The sequence below is a fragment of the Vombatus ursinus genome, unplaced genomic scaffold (assembly GCF_900497805.2).
Source record: "Vombatus ursinus unplaced genomic scaffold, bare-nosed wombat genome assembly UNPS02014847.1, whole genome shotgun sequence".
NCBI classification, from domain to species: domain Eukaryota; kingdom Metazoa; phylum Chordata; class Mammalia; order Diprotodontia; family Vombatidae; genus Vombatus; species Vombatus ursinus.
Window position 1 is genome coordinate 17,563,783 of NW_020954625.1, and position 14,836 is coordinate 17,578,618.

A 14,836-nucleotide genomic window follows, 5' to 3' on the forward strand; every position below is an offset into this window, starting at 1 on the left:
CTCAGACTTCTCCACCATGTTCGAGGAAGCTCATTATTGGGTAAATCTCATCATCTTGTAAGATCCCATCAGCCTTAGAACTCTACCTCTATAAGTATAGAGGGATATGTAGATAGTCTGTACATATTTGTTGAGATGTTCTCTCCTTCATTAGACTGTATCCTTCTTGAGAGCAGGGAGAGGTCTTTTACCTTTCTTTGTATCTCCAGCATTTAACACAGTGTCTAGCACAGAATAGGTTCTTAATACTTGTTTAACTGACTCTCGTCTGTAGTTTTTAATATGTCCAAATTAAGTTGGGATTGCTGGCTTGTTTGAGATAATTATTTTGCATTATTTTCAACCTTTTGATGCAATTTAAATTTGTCTCTGACCCTAGCTTAATTGTGGATATTTCTTAAGCAGCTGGATGAGAAGGGGCATGCTTTTAGGGTTATATAACACTGGACTTGGAGTCAGGAAGACCTGGTTTTGAATCCCACCTCAGACACTTACTATCTGATTGACCCTGGAAAAGTCATTTACTTTCTCTCAACCTCAATTTCCTCATCAGTAAAATGTAGATAATAGTGGTACCTACCTCCCTGGCAAAAGAAGACAACAGCCTTGTGCCAGGCACAGTGATAAGCACTGTGAATATAAATACAAGCCAAACATAAGACAGTTCCTGCCTTCAAGGAGCTTATATTCCGATAAGCAAAGACAGCACACCAAAAGGAATGGAAAAGTAGGGGGTAGGGGAAGGCAAAGTCTGAGACTCAGAAGCATAGGCATGACTTGGAGGAAGTGTGCTAGGCCTGGACCCAGCCCCCAAAACGGAGGCCCTTGAAAGAAACTCAGCAATGAAGGAAAGGAGTTGGCATGTTAGAGGGAAATTCCTGGGAGAGATGGCAAGTGTTGAAGATTCAGAAGCAGAGCTGATAGGGTTGTGAAAGGTCAAATAAAAGGACCTATGTAATATTCTTTGCCAGCTTTAAAGTACCATCTAAATCCTAGTTGTTAAAATAAAAGAGTGAGCTCAAAATCCTGGATTTGAAGTCAGAGAATCTGGGTTCCAGTCATGGTTCTGTGTGACCTTGGAAGTACTTTACCATCTCTCATCAATTTACACATCTACAAAGACACCTTGGGTTCAACTCCTGTCTCTGACACACAGTACCAATGTGATCATTTGGGGTGGGTCACTTTACCTCCCATTGCCCCAGGAAACTGTCTAAAACTATACGTTACAAAGAAGTAGCTGACCTGCATCTGTAGCAGGAGTTTCCATGACAAAAGTTGTTCACACTGATAAAAATCACTGGTCTATATTACTGGTGTACACATTCTACAAAAAAATGTGGTTTTTACATCCATGGGCACAAAGATAGCCCCATTCTGAGTCACCACATTTTTAATAATAGATACAGGGAGTATTTGTTTTAAGGGGAAAATATATTTGTTTTCTCAAAACAGGAACAGTTTTATTAGATTTATCTAAATAAAACATGGCTCTGTTTAGAAATAGACCTCCTGCTGTTTTAAATAGAACTCAGATCTAAATTTATTTCAATATTTGAAGAGTTGAAGAGATGGAGATTTTTTCAAACAAAGAATATTGGGATTCACAGCATGGGAGCAGATAGATATTCAGTGCAACATCAGTTCTGGATTACTGACACTCACTTCCAAGGCTCTCTTCAAATGATGCCTCCTATCCACATTAGATCTTTCCTGATCTCTACCCCTCTCCTCTGCCACTGTAGCCCAGTATTTAGTGCCCTCCTCACCCCCAATCACTTTGGATTTACTTTGTGTTTTGTATTTACTTCACTGTGTAGATGATGTTTCCTCCAAGTGAAATCTATAGTCCCTGAGGATAAGGATAGTTTTGTTTTTATTCTTCTAACCTCAATGCCTAACACAGTGTGTAGCACATAGTAGATGCACAATAAATGTTTGTCAGATTAAAATGAATTGAATCTTTTGCACCTGAAAAGCGCAGGCCCTGATTTACTCCAAGATGAACTGGTTTAAATACACTCAAACTGTTTGATTTCTTTGGTTTTAAATGTTACTTAAACACAAGATATTGAAAACAAAATTTAATTTGCACTCACTTGATTATGGATCACCCTTCATATTAAAGGATACAACTATCTTCTAAAATGTTTCAACAGAAGGTAAAGTCTTAACTTGAAATTGTACTCCGTGGAATAATAGATAGAGTGATGAATGGTGAGTCAGTGAGACCTGAGTTCCAATATGACACTTGGCAATAATTCACTATGTGAGGGACAGGATTAAAAGAGAGAAAAAAGAAGAAACAGAAGAAAATGAGACAGAGAGAAATATATAGTAATCATAAATTTAAATGTGAATGGGATGAGCTCACCCATAAAAAGGAAGTACATAGCATAATGAAATAGAAACCAGAATCCAACAACATGAGACACACTTGAAACAGAAAGACACACAAAAAGTATAAATAAGGGGCTAGAGCAGAATTTAATATTCTTCAGCTGAAGTAAAAAAGACAGGGATAGCAATCATGATCTTAGACAAAGAAAAAGAAAAAAATAGACCTAATTAAAAAAGATAATCAAGGAAATTGCATTTTGCTAAAAATTGCAATAGTCAATGAAGGAATATCAAAAAATTTTGCTGCAAGTTTCTCTGATAAAGACCTCATTTCTCAAATATATAGTGTGTATAGAACTAAGGCAGATTTATAAAAATAAGAACCATTCTTCAATTAATAAATGGTCAAAGGATATAAACAGGCAGTTTTCAGAAGAAACCAAAGAAATCTATAAGAAAAGAAATATATAAGATATAGACATAAGAAATATATATGTATACTATGTAAAAGAAATATATAGAAATCAAAGTTATCTATGGTCATATAAAAAAGTCTAAATCACTATTGATTAGAGAAAGGCAAATTGAAACAATAAATTGAGGTACCACCTCACATCTATCAGAAATGACAAATGCTGGAGAGGATGGGGGAAAATAGGTACAATAACGAACTGTTGGTGGAGTAATGAACTAGTCCAAGCATTCTAAAAAACAATTTGGAACTAGCCCCAACAGGCTATAAAACTGTGCATACCCTTTGACTCAACAATACCACTATTAGGTTTATATCCCAAAGATAGCAAACAAAGAGAAAAAAAAACTATATATACAAAATTTTTTTATAGCAGCTCTTTTTGTTAGTGCAAAAAATGGAAATTTAGGGAATATGTTTCAATTGTGAATGGCTGAACAAGTTGTAGTGCATGATGGTAATGGAATACTGTTGTGCTATAAGAAATGATGAAGGGAGTGACTTCATAAAAAAAACACGACAAGAGTGATATGAACTGAAAAGAAATGGGAGATCATTGTATATGGTAACAACGAAAGACTTGGCAACTTGATCAATGCAATGACCCAAAACAATTCCAGAGGACTAATGATGAAAAATGCTATTCACCACCAGGGAGAGAACTAATGAACTCAGAGTGCAAAGTGAAGTATAATTTTCTTACTTAAAAAAAATAAAGTTCTTGCTTCTTTTTGCAATATGGCTAATAATGGAAATAAGTTTCGCATGATTTCACATGTATAATTGATATCATTTTGCTTGCCTTCTCAGTGGGTGGGGGAGGTGAGAAGGAGAGAGAATTTGGAACTCAAAATTTAAAAAAGAGAATGATAAAATAAATAATAATAATAACAAAATAAATAAATAAACAAACAAACAAACAAATAAATAACAAGCTCTCTACCCTAAAAAAAAAAAGGAGATTATTGAAAATTCTTATCCTCCTAGCCCTCAGGATGCAAGGAATTCTCTCTGGTGAACCTAGAAGAAGAGTTTCCCATTAATTGTCCAAAGATCACCCACACCCATAATACCCTCTAAGCTAAGCTTGTCATCCCTCTGAATGAGAGTCAAAGTAAGGAATAACTTTGTGTAGTAGGACCTGTCCTTGTCACAGCACAGCATTGGAAGGGGATTTCTCTTTTTCTCTCTTGCCTTCTCCCACCATTAGAAATGGTGCCTTGAAGAGGGATTATTCTCTGAGTGAAGATTGGAGTGGGGAGAGAATTTAGACAGGAAGACAAATTAGAAGGCTATTATAGTGGTCCAGGCATGGGGTAATGAGAGTCCTCTAAACTGCATAATCCCAGTGCAAGTCTAAAGAAGGGACTATATAGGAGAGATATCATGAAGGTTAGAATGAGAAGATATGACAGCAGATTGAATAAGTGGTGAGAATGGGGAAACTGAATCTCAAGGTGGTTTATGATTTTCCTAAGTCAATGGAGTTAATAAACATCAGAGGCAAATCTGAACTCTGTTCTTCTGGCTCTGTAAATACCATTCTTCCCACTCTATCAAACTACTTCCGGACATATACATAAATCCCCTAGAGAATGTCACTGCTTTTCATTTTTCACTAGAATGTGTGTCTTCTAGCAGAAAACCAGAGACAAGTCAAGTATTAAAGAATTTGTGACTGTGAGAAAGCAGCAGGCATTATATTAAAAACATGTATTATTGTTTACTAAAACTTTTTACAGACCTCATATGATGCACATATTATAATCCCCTTTCTATAGAATAAGGGAACTGAGGCAGATGGAGGTTGGCTGACCAGCTCATGATCACATGCCTATTAATTCCCTAAATAAAGACTTGGTTTTCCTTCTCCTGATTAGAAATCCATTGCCCTTTTGAATATCTCACACTGCTTCTCTATAATGTGTTGTTTGTTTATGTTATGGGGATCAGCTAGAGACAAGAGAATTCATTGCTGGATGTGGGTCCCAGAGTCAGGTTGAAAATTAGTGAGATCCAATCAAAGTTTCAGGGATTGGAGCTCTTCAATTGGTCTTCAATGCACCCATTGTTTATAGCTCCTTTTACACTGGCAACATGTCCTTGCTGATACTGCATAGTAGGGGAAGGAGCTCTGAGGTTTAACATTTACAGAATAAGGAAAGACAGCTCACGGACTCAGCAGACAAAGGTGAATAGTAAGTGTGGGCAGTAACAGCAAAAGAATATAGCTAGAGCCATTCACTGGAGATGAGCTTTTGGGAATCCATCTGTACCTGGTTCAGGAAAAGGGAGCTATTTAATGGAGATCCATACTGCATTTAATGTTTGTATACAATTGTCAAAGTGATGCTCCTTCTAAGGCTTCTTTCCCTTCTCTCTCTCTCTCTCTCTCTCTCTCTCTCTCTCTGAGACAGGAATTTGTGATGTATCCTTGCTTCCAGGAATCTGCATGTTGGGTCCTAGGCTGTTCTAGAACTATGACAGAGAGTCCACTGAAATGGCAATTAGATCGATGTTGCTATGTCTTATAGATTTGATGCTAAAATCCATGTATCTGAGCCTGCACTATTGAGCTTAATCATTCATCAGTGAATAAGACTGCTCATCAGTGAGAACATCTAGGACACTAAATTGGAGCCAGCACAGAGGAGGAGAGAGAGAGGGAGAGACAGACAGAGAGACAAACAAAGAGAGAGAGAGGCAGACAGAGACAGAGAGAGACACAGAGAAAGAGAAAGACATAGAGAGAAATGCAGAGACAGAGGCACAGAGATAGAGAGAGGGAGATAGAGACAGAGAAAGATAGAGACAAAGAGATAGAGATAGACACAGAGACAGAGAGAGACTGAGACCAGGAGACAGAGAGACCGAGGCAAACAGAGACAGAGAAAGATAGAGATAAAGATAGAGACAGAGAGAGAATGAGGTAGAGTTGTGTGAATTACCTTGGAAGAGGGCTGCATTACCCCCACCTCCACCTCCAGGAAATCCTGTGGGGATAAGTAACTTATTTTTTTTTAATTAAATTATATTTTTTCAATGAACAGAAGTCTCTTTTCTCTACCTCCTACTTTACCTTCACCAGCGGGGGGTAAAACAGAAAGGAAACAAAAATAAAACCCTCGAGAAAAATATGTAGTTAGGCAAAACAAATTACTGCTACATTGACAATGTCTAAATAATATATGTTTCATTCTGGACCTTAAGTCTATTGTTTCCCGTGCAGGTAGTGGGTAGCCACTTTACCAGGGGTCCTCTGAAATCATGGCTGATCATTGCACTGATCAGAGTTCTGAAGTCCTTCAAAGTTTTTTTGTTTTTGTTTTTTTACCAGTATTGATGTTATTTTAGTCAGCCAACCAGTCAACAAGCATATATTAAATTCTTACTGTATATCAGCTTCTGTGCTAAGCATTGGAAGGAAAAAGGAAAGACAGTTCCTACCTTAAAGAAGCTTGCATTATGATGAGGAAGTCAACACATAAAAGGAAGCTGAAAAGGGGAGGAGATAGAAAAAGACAATCCCCACCATAGGGGCCATGACAAAGTTGGCAGGAGTGTAGCCTAGTGAGAAATGTTAGAAATTGTTCTCTAGGTTCTGTTCACTTCATTCTGTATCAGTTCACATGAACCATCCCAGGGTCCACTGAAACCATCCCTTTCTTCATTGTTTATGGAACATTTTCCATTGCATTCATATACCCTGATTTGTTCAGCTATTATCAAATTGATGAGTCCCTCTTTAGTTTCCAGGTCATTGCCACCACAAAAATAAAAAAAAATCTGCAATAAATATTTTAATATTTATGAGTCTTTTCTCTTCTTTGATTTCTTTAGTGTATAGGTCTGCTAGAGGAATCACTGGGTCAATGACTTTGCACAGTTTAATTACTTTTGGGACATAGTTCAAATTATTTTTCAGATTGATTGGATAAATCCACAACTCTACCCACAATGCATTAGTGTGCTTGTTTTCCTGCAGCCTCTAGAATTTTTGTTATTTTTCCTTTTTAACAACTTATCCAACCTAATGGGTTTGAAGTAGAACTTCAGATTTGCTTTAATTTGCATTTATTTAATTAGTTATTCAGAGACTTTTTTTTAATGGTTCTTAATAGCTAGGGTTTCTTTTTTTGAAAACTGACTGTTCATATCTTTTGCCCTTTATCAGTTGGAGAGACTGATACCTTTTAACTGCCCATGTTATTAGTATTGCAATATTTCTTGCAAGAACTTAAATGACTCATACTTTTTTTGACCAAAGACTTGTCAGGCCTGTGAAGGATTCACAGACAGGTACGTACCTGTCTGTTAATCTTTCACAGGCCTTCCTTTTGGTCTTGGCTAATACTGGTCCCTATTTCCAGAATCTATTCAGATCTGGAAGTCATCTATGGTTTTCACCCTTACTCTTTACCTTTCCTCCTTATGAGCAGTCAGTTTCCAAATCTTGCTGCTTTCTACTCTTCAACAATTCTGAATCTATGGCATCTGCCTCCTTCTTTTTAGTGACTCGGCCATCACCCTTGGTAATACTTTCCTCACTTTTTGACTGGATTATTCTAAGAGACTTTTGCTTGGTCTCTCTGAATCCATTCTCATCTCCTCTCCGGTTCATCCTCTACAATCTGTCAAAGTGATATTCTTAAAAACACAGGAGCAACCATTGCAACTCCTCTGAACTGAATCTCTTCCCTAACAGCAAGGAGGCTGAGGTTAGCTCTGCATAGCAGGGCTCAAAAAATGTGGCAAAATGGTCACCATTGGTGCAGAGGGCACTTTTATATACATTTCTTTGTAACTACTCAAATCTCTTTGGTCTTTGATATCAACGTGAGCCTTCTCAAACATTTCCTTTCCATTTCAGTAGTCATTGTTCCAGCTAAAACTGACCTTACACACAACATTGCATCTCTCTTCTTCATGCCTTTGACATTCTCCTCCTCACCCCAACCTCCTAGAATTCTTGTTTTCCTTCAAATTTAGGCTGGTACCACAACTTACAGGATCAAATGAGATAACATACATAATGCAGTTTGGAAACTTTAAATCACACTATAAACTCCAGCAATCACATCATCACCACCATCATTATCACAATTATCATCACCACCATCACTATCACCATCATCATCACCATCTTCACCATCACCACCATCATCATCATCATCATCATCATCACAATTATCATCATTACCATCTTCATCATCACCATCACCATCATCATTGCATGAGGCCTTTCCTAATCCCCCCGCTTCTAGTGACTGTAACTACCAGAATTCTCTTGCATTTTTTTGTATGTATTTTACATATGAAAAGTAGAATGAAAGAGTGGAATCAAATAGTATCCCCTTAATCAGGATGGTCAGAATTCAAGAATCTTTCAGGAAATACTGATTGTCTGACCTTTGCAAGATAATTGAACTCCTGGTGCCCCAGGCAATTCACCAACACTGTAAATTGCAGAGGAGGTAAAGGTTGGTGTTGTTAGAGAAGTTGTCTTACACTGGAGGTTGACTATACTAATCAATAATAATAAATAATAATAACCAACTTCTCTGGGAGAATATTTCCACATATAAAATGTAAGCTCCTTGATGTGAGGGAGAAATATATCATATATTAAAAAAAATACTAATGACCTACTATGTGCCAAGCACTGTACTAAACATTGGGGATACAAAAAGAGGCAAAGGTCCCTGCCCTTGAAATTACAGTCTAAAGGGGGAAACCACAAGTAAACTAATATATACAAAGCCAGTTATATAAGGGAAAATTAAAAAAAATAATTAAAAGAGATAAAGCTCTGGAATTAAGAGAGATTAGGGAAGGCTTCCTATAGAAGGTGGTTATTTAGCTGGGACTTAAAGGAAGCCAAAGAGGTTAGTAGTCAAAGTGGAGGAGGGACAGCATTCCAGATGTGGGAGACAGAGAAAATGCTCAGAACTGAGAGATGGTGTGTCTTGTTCACGGAACAGCCAGGATGAGAGTGTCACTGGATCAAAGAGCATGAGTTGGGGAGTAAAGTGTAAAAAAGTGAAAGGTAAGAGGGTGCAAGGTTATGAAAGGCCTTGAAGGCTAAAAGGAATATTTTGTATTTGATCCTGGAGGCAATAGGGAGCTGTTGAGGTTTAGGGGTTCTAGGACCCCAAAATCACGACCTGTGGGTTCTGCCTGAATGAATTTGACCTAAGTCTTCTTTCAGCCAAAGACAAGGTTTATTAACGATCTGCCATATTGGCCAGACTATTAAGGAATATGAACATTTGTGAGCTATTGGCTAGATTATAAGAATGTGAGACCCTTAATGGAGACAAGATGGACCTAACATACAGAAAGACTGTGGGAGGGATCTAGGACAGATCTTGATGGGAGTGACTGGGAGGTCATGGGAGAATGGGGTCTAGATAGGGTCAAGAGTGGAAGTACCCAGGGACCCTTGGGAGGTAACAGACAATATGGGGCTAGGCTCAATTAAGAGTAACATAGAATTGGGAGGTTAGGTTTTGGGGAATAAGGAAAGGACAGTTGATAGGATTATAGCCGAACTCTAGAGACTTCCTTGACCAAGTAGGAGAGTTCAAGGCTGGGGTTTTCTTAGGGCTCCTCTTGGGCCCATACCCCATCAAAGTTACTGGAGTTTAATGGGTAGGTGAGTGAGATGATCAGACCTGTGTTTAGGAAAATCTCTTCAGTGGCTGAATGGAGGATGGATTGGAGTGGGGAGAATCTTTAGCAGCAGGCAATTGCAATAATCTAAGCTTGAGGTGATAATGATGGGGATGGGATTTGAACCCTTAAAAAGAAATACCATGTCTTTGGGATCTGGACTTTCCCACGAGGCCAAATCTCTGGGTTTCTCATGAAGCTATAATCCCATCAATTGGCCTTTCCCTATTGCCTATACCTAATCTTCCAATTTTCTCTTACCCTTAATCTAGCCTAGACCTCCTTTGTTTTACCTCCCTATGGCCCAAGGCCACTTAATCCTTACCTAGACTCCATTCTCCATTGGTCACATGGTCCAGGTCCCTGGCATTCTGTTCACCTCAGCCTACTGGCCACTCCCATCAATATCCTCCCTAGATCCTTCCCACAGTCTTTTTGTATATGCGGTCCCTCCTGTCTCCATTAAGGATCTCAGACTCTTTAAGAGTCGAGCCAAGGGCTCAGATTTTTATAATCTAGTCAATACCTCACAAATATTCAGATTCCTTAAGAGTCTGGCCAATATGGCAGATCTTCAATAAACCTTGTTTTTGGCTGAAAGAAGGCTTGGGTCAAATTCATTCGGGCAGGACCTGTGTGTTGTGATTTCGAGGTCCTAGAGCGTCTAAACCTCTAAAACGCAACAAGAGGGGCCTGTACTAGAGCAGTGTCAGAGGACAGAAGGGGGCATTTTTGAGAGATTTTGCAAAAATGAAATCAACAGGCCTGGGCAACAACTTGGATGTGTGTGTGTGTGTGTGTGTGTGTGTGTGTGTGTGTGTGTGTGTGCCTACATGTGTGCTAAGGTGAAAAATAGTGGGGAATCCAGAATGACTCCTAGATGTTGAGCCTGAGGGACTTGAGAGGATGGAGTTGCCCTCTATAGTAAGTGGGAAGGTAGAAATGGGAGGGTTTAGAGCAAAAGATAATGGACATATTAAGTTTAAGATGCCTATTGGACACCCTATCCACTGTACCACTTAACTGTCCAAAAGACTTTTACTTGTCAGTTATATAAATCCTTGCCCTCAAGGTATTAGCAATCTAATAAAAAGAAAATGGGGCATCTAGGTTGCCCAGTGGATAGAGCTTCCCATCTGGAATCAGGAAGACCTGAGTTCAAATCTGACCTCAGACACTTAATAGCTTAGTGACCCTGGGCAAGTCACTAAACCCTGTTTGCTTCAGTTTCCTCATCTGTAAAATGAGCTAGAGAAGGATCTGGTGAACCACTCCAGTGTCTCGGCCAAAAAAAAACCCAAATGAGGTCACAGACTGAACAAAAGGAAGGGAATATCCACGATGAAACCTGCTCAAACTGGGATCTGATTTCCTTTTCCTTTGAGTCACTCCTTCCTAAACCAACGTTATTTTGCCCAGATGTTCTTTCATTCCCTGGAGGCTTCTCCTACTTTTCTTTTATCACTCCACCCTTTGCCCAGAACAATCAACCTTTGTTTAGCTTCTGTCTCCTAAGGAAGCAAAATCACCACTGCCACCCCAAGGAGTAACTTCTAGGAGGGTGGTTTCCAGGTTTTTTTAGGTTCTTAGCACTCTCTGAGCACTATAGACTCGTGGGGAAAACAAACAAACAAACAAACGAAAAAACAAAAAACAGGAGACTGAATTTGGAATAGACTTTACACCTAGATTGGATTTCCTTGCTCTACAAATGAGGAAACTGAAGCCTAGAGAGAATTATAAAATCACAGAATTTGAAAGCTGGCCCACGTGCAAAACAAAACAGTGCACCCGACAGCTTATCATCTTGCCAAAGACAATCCATGAAAGGGACTTTCTACTATTCAAGAGACCCCATTTCACTTTTAAACAGTTTTACTCATTGGAACATCCCCACCCCTCTTACATTAAGCTAATATCCTACATACAGTATGATCCAACAATGCTGACCTTATTTCTGTTCTTCCCACATAATGTTGAGGTTTAGGGGTGCTGGGACCCCAAACTCATGACACGTGGGTCTTGCCTGAATGAATTTGACATAAGTCTTCTTTCAGCCAAAGACAAGGTTTATTAAAGATCCACCATATTGGCTAGACTCTTAAGAAATCTGAACATTTGTGAGCTATTGGCTAGATTTTAAGAATCTGAGCATTGGCTAGTTTCTAAAGTAATCCACCTTAATGGAGACAAGATGGATCTTATATACAGAAAGACTATGGGAGGGATCTAGGAGTGGTCAAGTAGTTTGGGGTGACTGGAGGACGGGCTGGGAGAAGGGGTATCTTGATGGTAGTGGCCAGTAAGCTGGAATGACTAGAGGAGGGTCTAGGGAGGATCTGGATGGCTATGACTGGGAGATTGAATGGGATCTAGATAGGATCAAGGATGGGAAGCAGCAGGAGGCCATCAGGCATTACTAGACAATAGAGAGACGGGCTATGTTAAGGGTAACAAAGAACTGGGAGATTGGGTTTAGGCAATAAGGAAAGCTCAGCAGATAGGATTATAGACTCAGGCAACAGCTAGAGACTTCCTTGATCAAGTAGGAGAGTTCAAAGAGAATCCTGTAGACAAATGGGATCCAAATTCTTTTTGGGGTGAGGGGCAAAGGTCTTGGTTTGGGCCCATACTCCATCAATAGTACTCCTCCAGTACCAAGTGTTTTCACTGGCTATCCCTCATGCCCAGAACTCTCTCCCTCTTCATCTTTTCCTCCTGACTTCCCTGGCTTCCTTAAAGGTATAGCTCAAATCCTGCCTTTCCTCATTCTTCTCTAGTCCTCTATCCAAACAATGCCTTCTCTCTAATACACTTCCTAATCGCACTGTGTTTATCTGGTAATTACATAGATGTCTGCATGTTGTCTTCCCCATTAGAATGTGAGCTCATTGAGATCAGGGACCATGTTTTTGTCTTTCTTCATATCCCTGCTTTTAATATAATGATGATACATCATAGGCATACATCATAGGAGCAAATCCAGCTCCAATAATCTATTAGATTAGACCTCAGAGATGATCTATTCCAAACTCCTAATTTCACAGCTGAAGAAATGGAGCCCCAGAGTGATTTGTCCAAATTTCTACAGCCAGATATTATTTGTCCTTAGTCATCATGCAGAATTTGGATTTAAGCTCAGGTCTCCCAGCTTCCAATTCAAGATGCTTTCACTTGGCCACTCCACAGTTTTCTTCTCCTAAATTATTCCATTCATCTTCTTTCCCTATGTTCATCTAGCTCCCATTTTGCAGGCACCACAGTATTGTAATAGTCTAAATTTAAACATCCATGCTCACTTATCTCCAGTAGAACATTATTGAATGCATGCCAATGCATCATGACAGGACTTTATAAATTTTACAATAGAAGGTTCTTCAGCTATGAGCACCTTTACAAGGTAATTTACAACAACATAGCAGTTCTTTGGCTTTGAAAAACATAAAAGTGCTATCATCAAACTCAAACAAATCCTACCTGGGGACTCTTAAACCATTCCCCTCCTTAAGTTAACACTGCTTCCATAGGAATAGAAATCACAATGACAATACTAATTATTTAATGTAAGATCTATGGGACAAACAAAAATAAAATCCATGTAAACAGAATATAGTTTTACCCTGAATTTCCACATACATTTTGTTGGGCAGAAAACGCTGTCATGTTCTTTGAGAATTCCTTTCTCTAGAGGGAGTTTCTTGGATGATTTTTCCACGGAAGTCCTTCTCTCCTACTCAGCATAATGTATGGATCCTAATGCTATAGGATGCAATGGCTGCTCATAGCTGTCATTTAAAAAAACAACAACAACAATAACAACAACAAACTTTTTACCTATACACACACAGCATCTAGAAGAATATTACATTTAGCTGATTCACCTGGTAAGAATAAGAGAGGCTTTTATTTTTTTGCATGACTATACATATTTGTAATGGGTTTAAAGGATGGGAGAGGAGGAAGGGGAGGTAAAGAATTTAGAAATGAAGTTTAAATTAAATTAAAAATTAAAAAAAAGAATAAGAGGCGGATAATAGCTTCAAAGAAAAGTCAAGAGAATGATTTAAATAGGAGGAATTGAACACTGGAACAAATATGTTTTATTTTCTTTTTATTTGAAACCATCAAAATGGTTTCCATTTTGTTGGCTATCTTAAATGAATGGAAATGAGAGGCAAACTGGTTTGGAACTCTGATTCCCAACTTTTATGAGTGTGGGGCTGCCTGTTTCATACAAAACAATAGCAAAAACAGCAATAGAGTCACATAAAATAATCATACCATGGAAGTATTTTCTTTCTTTCTTTTTTTTTCTGCATAGCGGATGCATGATGACAAAGAACTGCTAGGAAGCCAGTAAAACATAAATAGATAAATATTGTATTAGTGGAAATATCACCTCCAAACAGTTGAAAAGCAGTACATGAATTTGGAATAAATGTACTTTATGTAGTCTACAAAATTTATTCACATTTTCTATTGAATCATGGTACATTTTGTTGGAGTCAAATGCCATTGAATGGTGCATATGTACTTGATTATCCCTCGCAATACCTCTTTAGCCCATGGTGGGATTCTTGGTACCACAGATTGAGACCCACAATCAATAAAGAGAAGTGACCTGGGGATGATTACCTGTCTTTGTCTGCAACATGAAGGATATATCATATTGGCTGTAGTTGTTCAGATTGCTAGGGAGTGATGACTATAGAGAAGAACTTGTCCCACGTAAAACAAACCAGACTTTCCTGTCACAGCCTGGTTCTGAGGATCCCCCTGTTTCTACTCTTCAGGAACAACACTCAAAAAAGAAGACAATGCCATTTCATTGATACTAAGTGACGAATTCTGTACCATGAGTTTCCATGTTTGAATCTGGATAATGATTGCCACAACCCATAGATTATTTAAATTTCCCATCAAGTGAATTTCAAAATGCTATCAGTAACTCTTTAGTCTCTTGTTCCTCTGGTATTTGCCATACCTGTGTTTAACTATTAATACCTGCATTCATCCTTGTGTGACATACCATCATGAGGCGTGGTGGCATGTAATATAAATATGTCAATCTGAAATTTGCCTCCCACACCTCCTTGGAAGAAGGCAGAATGTACTCTTCAGATAAAATACAAGGTAAGTAGCAGAAATGCAAAGTGGATGCTCCCTTCCCTGCTGGAACAGCTCATTTACGTGTCAAAAAATGGGAGAAGACCTGGTGACAAGTAAGAGGATACTCCTCTCCTTGCTCAGCTCCCCCATCCCCTACTTTGCTTTGAAAGCTCATTACAACTTTATTAAGGCCTTCATTGGATTTGAAAGGTAATGGATTAATGCCCAAGAATCATAATCACA